The 9,224-nt window shown below is 47.7% G+C and overlaps 1 protein-coding gene across 2 annotated transcripts in view; it reads right to left on the bottom strand.

Annotated features, from left to right (window-relative positions):
* The window catches only part of GSK3B (glycogen synthase kinase 3 beta), a 57,112-nt gene that overhangs the window by 25,050 nt on the left and 22,838 nt on the right, over nucleotides 1-9,224 (bottom strand). The gene's annotated exons all lie outside the window — the stretch shown is intronic.

The following is a 9,224-nucleotide window of genomic DNA, read 5'->3' as shown; positions in this document are numbered from 1 at the left end:
GCAGTCACCTAGGTACAGATAAGCACTGGGCACGGGGTAGCAGTCTCCTAGGTACAGATAAGCACTAGGGACGGGGTAGCAGTCACCTAGGTACAGATAAGCACTGGGCACCGGGTAGCAGTCACCTAGGTACAGATAAGCACTGGGCACTGGGTAGAAGTCTCCTAGGTACAGATAAGCACTAGGCACCGGGTAGCAGTCACCTAGGTACAGATAAGCACTGGGCACCGGGTAGCAGTCTCCTAGGTACAGATAAGCACTGGGCACCGGGTAGCAATCTCCTAGGTACTGATAAGCACTAGGCACCGGGTAGCAGTCACCTAGGTACAGATAAGCACTAGGTACAGATAAGCACTAGGGACTGGGTAGCAGTCACCTAGGTACAGATAAGCACTAGGCACCGGGTAGCAGTCACCTAGGTACAGATAAGCACTAGGTACAGATAAGCACTAGGGACTGGGTAGCAGTCCCCTAGGTACAGATAAGCACTAGGCACCGGGTAGCAGTCACCTAGGTACAGATAAGCACTAGGTACAGATAAGCACTAGGCACCGGGTAGCAGTCACCTAGGTACAGATAAGCACTAGGCACCGGGTAGCAGTCACCTAGGTACAGATAAGCACTAGGCACCGGGTAGCAGTCACCTAGGTACAGATAAGCACTGGGCACCGGGTAGCAGTCACCTAGGTACAGATAAGCACTAGGGACGGGGTAGCAGTCACCTAGGTACAGATAAGCACTAGGGACGGGGTAGCAGTCACCTAGGTACAGATAGGCACTAGGCACCGGGTAGCAGTCTCCTAGGTACAGATAAGCACTAGGCACCGGGTAGCAATCTCCTAGGTACTGATAAGCACTAGGCACCGGGTAGCAGTCTCCTAGGTACAGATAAGCACTAGGCACCGGGTAGCAGTCACCTAGGTACAGATAAGCACTAGGCACCGGGTAGCAGTCTCCTAGGTACAGATAAGCACTAGGCACCGGGTAGCAGTCACCTAGGTACAGATAGGCACTAGGCACCGGATAGCAGTCACCTAGGTACAGATAAGCACTAGGCACCGGGTAACAGTCCCCTAGGTACAGATAAGCACTAGGCACCGGGTAGCAGTCCCCTAGGTACAGATAAGCACTAGGCACCGGGTAGCAGTCTCCTAGGTACAGATAAGCACTGGGCACCGGGTAGCAGTCTCCTAGGTACAGATAAGCACTAGGCACCGGGTAGCAGTCACCTAGGTACAGATAAGCACTAGGGACGGGGTAGCAGTCACCTAGGTACAGATAAGCACTGGGCACCGGGTAGCGGTCACCTAGGTACAGATAAGCACTAGGGACGGGGTAGCAGTCACCTAGGTACAGATAAGCACTAGGGACGGGGTAGCAGTCACCTAGGTACAGATAAGCACTAGGCACCGGGTAGCAGTCACCTAGGTACAGATAAGCACTAGGCACCGGGTAGCAGTCTCCTAGGTACAGATAAGCACTAGGGCACGGGGTAGCAGTCACCTAGGTACAGATAAGCACTAGGGCACTGGGTAGCAGTCTCCTAGGTACAGATAAGCACTAGGCACAGGATAGCAGTCTCCTAGGTACAGATGAGCACTAGGCACCGGGTAGCAGTCTCCTAGGTACAGATAAGCACTGGGCACCGGGTAGCAGTCACCTAGGTACAGATAAGCACTAGGCACAGGGTAGCAGTCTCCTAGGTACAGATAAGCACTGGGCACCGGGTAGCAGTCACCTAGGTACAGATAAGCACTAGGCACCGGGTAGCAGTCACCTAGGTACAGATAAGCACTAGGCACAGGATAGCAGTCTCCTAGGTACAGATAAGCACTAGGCACCGGGTAGCAGTCTCCTAGGTACAGATAAGCACTGGGCAGCAGTCTCCTAGGTACAGATAAGCACTGGGCACCGGGTAGCAGTCTCCTAGGTACAGATAAGCACTGGGCACCGGGTAGCAGTCTCCTAGGTACAGATAAGCACTAGGCACTGGGTAGAAGTCTCCTAGGTACAGATAAGCACTAGGCACCGGGTAGCAGTCTCCTAGGTACAGATAAGCACTAGGCACTGGGTAGAAGTCTCCTAGGTACAGATAAGCACTGGGCACCGGGTAGCAGTCTCCTAGGTACAGATAAGCACTGGGCACCGGGTAGCAGTCTCCTAGGTACAGATAAGCACTAGGCACTGGGTAGAAGTCTCCTAGGTACAGATAAGCACTAGGCACCGGGTAGCAGTGTCCGAGGTACAGATAAGCACTAGGCACCGGGTAGCAGTCTCCTAGGTACAGATAAGCACTGGGCACGGGGTAGCAGTCTCCTAGGTACAGATAAGCACTAGGCACCGGGTAGCAGTCACCTAGGTACAGATAAGCACTGGGCACTGGGTAACAGTCTCCTAGGTACAGATAAGCACTAGGCACCGGGTAGCAGTCTCCTAGGTACAGATAAGCACTGGGCACCGGGTAGCAGTCACCTAGGTACAGATAAGCACTGGGCACTGGGTAGCAGTCACCTAGGTACAGATAAGCACTAGGCACCGGGTAGCAGTCTCCTAGGTACAGATAAGCACTGGGCACCGGGTAGCAATCTCCTAGGTACAGATAAGCACTAGGCACTGGGTAACAGTCTCCTAGGTACAGATAAGCACTAGGCACCGGGTAGCAGTCTCCTAGATACAGATAAGCACTGGGCACCGGGTAGCAGTCTCCTAGGTACAGATAAGCACTGGGCACCGGGTAGCAGTCTCCTAGGTACAGATAAGCACTAGGTACAGATAAGCACTAGGGACTGGGTAGCAGTCTCCTAGGTACAGATAAGCACTAGGCACCGGGTAGCAGTCTCCTAGGTACAGATTACTGGGTGAAGGGCACTATTTGACAATGCTGTGCTTTACTACTTGAGCAGTCTGTACCTTATCACCAGACTTGTGTCAGAAGAGAGTTCTTTTTCTGTTTTAGACAGAGGGGAGTGTAAATTCCAAATTACAGAGGCTTGTAGAAAACAGAATCCTAATTACAATTTATTTACACATCTATATGTGGCTAGATAAGTATTATTTCTACACAGCTGTTAGGCCTGCCCTTACCCAATACCACTACACAGCTCTGAATGGAAGTCATGTGACCTCGGCACAATGCATTATGGGGCAACCACCGACAAGGCTCCTCACACTGTAAACTCTACAGCTCACATAAGAAAGGTGCCACAGAACTTGGGGTTATTACCACAACATACGGAAAAATCTGCATGGAAATGGCTAACACGAGCTGTATATGTATGCATATATGATGTGATAAATTAGATATTCATCTTATATACATCCCTGACAGGAGTAAATTATTGGTGCGTGCTGTAGATGTAGATTAGACTGTGGTATCTCCGTCCCCAGGGATCTACCACAGGACAGTTCGGCTGCACTCCAGTCTGTTATACACTCATCTCACACACCTCTCCAGTCGCCCTGACTAACGCATTGTACACTGGCATTCTGACACACACCGGATACAATACAGAAAAATGTTCAAACCCATTCCACAAAATATCTGCCTTGTTCCACATGTAGCTGGGACATACCGCAACCACACCGCAGAATGAGTCTGCCAGTCAGCTCTACTCATCCTGCAAAATGCAAGCTTACAAATACAATGTGAAATGGTGAAGATTGGATCACCGGAGCAGCCCACCTCTGTGCATCGAGTGGAGAGAAATATCAGTGATCTCGCTCGTTTATAGGATCGTGTGACAGGATGGACCACCTATGCCACTCTGTCTGTTGTTACTGGGAACTGGGTGGGTTCACTTTCCCACCATTCACTTTCGTTATCCCAAAAGCGCCCTCTCATCGCAGTAGGAGGAGCTTACAAATGCTGCCACCACTGGACTCCTTTACCGGCATCTAGGACTGGGTTTCTTCTGGTTAACTGATGCTGCTAATGTACCCCCGCTATATATCAGGGTTGCTGTGCATGGATCCCCCCTGGCCTATCACACTGGCCAGGACTGCTGGGTAGCGGGCAGAGCGGTGGTACTGGATTCTGGGTCCAAACCTCAGAAACAGCCGGGAACGGATTCGATTTTGAGTCTAATCTGTAGGTCACAGGATTTTCGGCATGGAAGATGTTTTCAAGCAGGTCTTTGAAGCAATTGATGTTTATTTGCTCTCACACTGATTGAAGGTATCAGTGATCAGGTCAGACGGAATCAGAAAAACAATTTTCAACACAAGACAGTGCTTTTTATACAGATTTAACCACAGCCTCACAGGATAAACAAGCCCCCTTGAGATCTGAGCTATTTTTATAATCAGGATGCAATTTGTTCACCCAAACATGGATTTACATGCAATGCAAAGCTAACAATATTTACACTTGTCTGTGATAGCATCAAACTTGCTGTTATTTTCTGCATCTTGTTTTAGACTCAGAGGAAATATAACAGCAGTCAAATTAAACCTCCATGTGCCTTCAGATGCTGGGCCCTCACATATCAAAAGGTCTAACGGACATGAGATTAATATGGATCCTTTCTTTAGACAGTCACAGAATACACATTCCCAAAGAAAGGTACAAAACCCCAAACAAGTCATTTCCTCACATCACGATACACAAAAGCCTTCCTTCACAAAGGCTTATTGTATCAGATATATACCTCAGAAATCATGCGTTTCCTCGAACAAAGATAAAATAAACAAATTTCTTCCCCTAATCTCAAAAACAAAGACGTCTTTCACCAACATATCAAAAATAAGTACATTTGCAATTATATAAATAAGTGCCCTGCGCTATTTCCTTTAAATAAATTTATACCAGAACCCAGTGCACAAAGTCAACACTCTGTCTGCTACCCAGAGTCCTGATCCTAAGTGAGCGGTCAGGAGGCAGCAGCCACCAGCAACTGACGTGTCGGACAGCTGGGTCTTCATTTTTTATCCAGTCGGATTTTTTTCGTAGGCGTCAACCTTGTCGGAGTTCTCGTAAAATCGGTAAATCATACCCAACCAGGAGCCTGGTGGGGGCAGCATCTGCTCTCATACAGTGTCTGGTGGCAGACTAACACCAGTATAAGCGGCCAGACAAGTTTAACCGGTAAAACTATCGGTAACAGTGAGACCATGTGGAACAGTAAGCCTATCTTGTCACAACACCACATTAATTACACTGACAAGCTGACAGTTTTCAGCTCACCTCTTCATAACAACTAACCAGATGTATTAGGCATGACTGGCTGCTCATGGAACACCAAGCTGACAATTACATTATTTTCTACAATATACATTTCAGAATCAAAATTAATTTACCCAGAAGTCTATTGTGGGTTCGGGAGACCTTCCCACCAGTGTGTGTGTGTGTGTGTGTGTGTGTGTGTGTGTGTGTGTGTGTGTACAATCATGTATTCATCCTGGCCATACGTATTCATACTGTACACCACCCTGACAGCTGGGGTTGGGTTCGGGAGACCTTCCCACCAGTGTGTGTGTGTGTGTGTGTGTGTGTGTGTGTGTGTGTGTGTACAATCATGTATTCATCCTGGCCATACGTATTCATACTGTACACCACCCTGACAGCTGGGGTTAGGGGCCGTGTGATATCTACATTATAGTGCTGCTCAGGACACAGCTGTACGTATTGGTACTGTACACCACCCTGACAGCTGGGGTTAGGGGCCGTGTGATATCTACATTATAGTGCTGATCAGGACACAGCTGTATGTATTAATACTGTACACCACCCTGACAGCTGGGGTTAGGGGCCGTTTGATATCTACATTATAGTGCTGCTCAGGACACAGCTGTATGTATTAATACTGTACACCACCCTGACAGCTGGGGTTAGGGGCCGTGTGATATCTACATTATAGTGCTGATCAGGACTTCGATGCCTCAGGAAAGCAGTTTAAGCACAGGGTGTCCTGGAAATAAACCATGAATATGGGAAATGGGTATTCCTTGTTTGTGCCAATGTAAACATGGGGCGTATAACGCACTGTGTGCCCACAGGCCTCCTCCCTTCAGACTATAACAAGATTTCGCCCTGTTCCGTTTACTAGTAAAATGAAACATTCAGAACTCTCCCGGGAGAGCACAATTCAGAAGAACTTATAATGAAGTCAGTCAATTAAACAAATGAATAAAAAAAAAAAAAGCTTTTATTAGATGACAAGTTCTTTCCAATGCAGCCACTAATTCCTGTCCTGCAGCTACAGCAGCACTCGGCCTCTCCTGACGACAAGCAACGGGTGAGCAAGGAACGCTCAGGCGGAGGCGGCGTCTGGATCTGTTCCAATCATGTCCAAATCAACCAGCAGCTATTGCACAACAAGCATATTAATAGCAGCAACTCGCTGCAACGCTGTCTCCAGATACAGGAATAGGGCCAGGACGTCATTCCCATGAACTAGCAGACATGTAGCGATCTTATCTCTATTTCTACTGCACTGCTGCTAATCCAGGGATCTATATCCTGCACACATGCAGAGCGGCCCACTATCATGTGTATAAGGTGTGTGTGACCAGGGGCTGAGCACGTTATTTTATATAATCTATATTTCCGGCTCATCAGGCAGTGATGTGAGGCTGCTATCACACTGATACAGGAAACCACAGACTGAGAGTTATATAGTGGAAGGAGCAGGGTCCTCCAGCAGCACAGAGAATATCAGGAGATGAGTGATGTGTTAGTGAGGACAGGGCTGCATGTGACAGGGACAGTGACATGATGTGAGGAGGGGAATGGAGGCAGCAGGAAGCCACAGACTGAGAGTTATATGGTGGAAGGAGCAGGGTCCTCCAGCAGCACAGAGTCTATCAGGAGATGAGTGATGTGTTAGTGAGGACAGGGCTGCATGTGACAGGGACAGTGACATGATGTGAGGAGGGGAATGGAGGCAGCAGGAAGACACAGACTGAGAGTTATATAGTGGAAGGAGCAGGGTCCTCCAGCAGCACAGAGTATATCAGGAGATGAGTGATGTGTTAGTGAGGACAGGGCTGCATGTGACAGGGACAGTGACATGATGTGAGGAGGGGAATGGAGGCAGCAGGAAGCCACAGACTGAGAGTTATATGGTGGAAGGAGCAGGGTCCCCCAGCAGCACAGAGTATATCAGGAGATGAGTGATGTGTTAGTGAGGACAGGGCTGCATGTGACAGGGGCAGTGACATGATGTGAGGAGGGGAATGGAGGCAGCAGGAAGCCACAGACTGAGAGTTATATAGTGAAAGGAGCAGGGTCCCCAGCAGCACAGAGTATATCAGGAGATGAGTGATGTGTTAGTGAGGACAGGGCTGCATGTGACAGAGGCAGTGACAAGATGTGAGGAGGGGAATGGAGGCAGCAGGAAGCCACAGACAGTTATATAGTGGCTTGTGATATCGATTCCCTGGGTGTAGTGCAGTGTCTGTATCTCAGTGAAGGGACAGACTGCATTTGCATGAATATTGGCTCACCTCCCAGAATGTCTGCTTACACTGTGTGTGTGGAGGAGACAAGTGAATTTAATGTTATTTTCCTTAGCATGACCGGTTGAGCTTACTTCCCCACCCGTTCTGATGGGGGAAGAAGGATGAACGTATGTTCTCCCTGCACAGTTTATCTTGGTTTCCTTCTCCTTGTCAGTAACCGTCTATTACTGACCACTCCTACTGGTGTCACCCAACCACCGGACACTCACCGACTGCGCGTGTAAACTGTGCAACAAATGTAGGTGAATTCGGCTGCCATCACCAGGCTCCTTTGTGGCCCCCAGAACTGCTTCCTTCTGGGGTATCTGGTATAGCTGCTGCAGCGCCTCTTTGCTGTGGGTTAGCTGGTAACTCCTGACCCCTTACTATGGATCATGACTGCTGGGTAGCGGGCAGAGCGTTGACACATAGACGCTGTGCTCTACACAGAACAGCTGGGGAATGGATTAGAGTGTAAGCTCTGATCTGTTGGTCTAGAATACAGCAGGTAATAGTCGCAGGCAGAATCTTTGAAAGCAGTGATGTTTATTGGCTCAAGTGTCCTGACAAGTACAGTTACATACACTAGTTTAAGGAACTAGTGATCTTACAGACGTACAGATGTTATAATACATTAGATGGTTAGACAGAGCTCCTTATACACTGTTTCTGACATGTTGGCAGGGGGTAATCCAGCACCCTTTTCTACCTGGCATCACAAAGTCTGAAATATTACATTCAATTAATACTATCAGGATGTAATATGTTCTCTAAACATGGATTTAATGATTAACTTTAACAAAATTTACATCGATCTGTGATTTCCTAAATTACTTGCCGTTCAGTTTCTCATCTCTCGAAGACAAAGGATGAAAGTCTAACAACCCTCTCCGATGCATTCAGGCTAAAAAAGTTCTTTGTCATTCACAAACCAAAGGCCTAATTAGCATGGGATTTCCTTTCTTACAAAAACACATTTCCTCCAATATATGCCTACTGTATCAGACATCAATACATTTCTAATACAAAAATCAGTACATTTGCAATGATATACATCAGCACACTGCGCTACTGTTATTTATAAGCAATTTAGCCACAATTAGGAATGACTGTGTGCAGGTCAGCTGCATTGCCCAGTAGTCTGTTTACCTGTGAGATCTCTTCTATAGCTTCCATTATCCCGGCTCATGACTACAGACAGCCCCAGCATGGATAGGGAAAGTGTAGCTCCACCAGGCAGGAGCACGCACACAGTACAAGGTTATCCAAACATGTAGATGGTAACTATGACCCTAACACAGGCTTCAAACAGAAAAATAACTAAAGGATTATGATTTATCTTTATTAACACAGCACCCATTATTATCATCAGTATAGAGTGCCGTATAGAGAACCTTTATTCATTCACATCAGTCCATGTCGCAGTGGAGCTTACAATCTAATTTCACTATCACAGGCACACAAACACATTCAGAAAGTTATGATGACGTGTGTAAAACAGAAGGGGATGATATCATCTTATAAATACAACTACTCCCTAGCCCCATGACCAGGGCATGGTGGCTCAGTGGTTAGCACTTCTGCCTCACAACACTGGGGTCAAGAGTTCAATTCCCGACCATGGCCTTATCTGTGAGGAGTTTGTATGTTCTCCCTGTGTTTGCGTGGGTTTCCTCTGGGTGCTCCGGTTTCCTCCCACACGCCAAAAACATACTGGCAGGTTAAGTGGCTGCTATCAAATTGACCATAGTCTGTGTGTGTGTGTGTATATTAAGGAATTTAGACTA

This window comes from Mixophyes fleayi, chromosome 2 (genome assembly GCF_038048845.1).
Source record: "Mixophyes fleayi isolate aMixFle1 chromosome 2, aMixFle1.hap1, whole genome shotgun sequence".
In the NCBI taxonomy this organism is placed as follows: Eukaryota; Metazoa; Chordata; class Amphibia; order Anura; family Limnodynastidae; genus Mixophyes; species Mixophyes fleayi.
The sequence above is the reverse complement of the archived record's forward strand: the minus strand, read 5'-3'. Positions and strand labels throughout refer to the sequence as shown.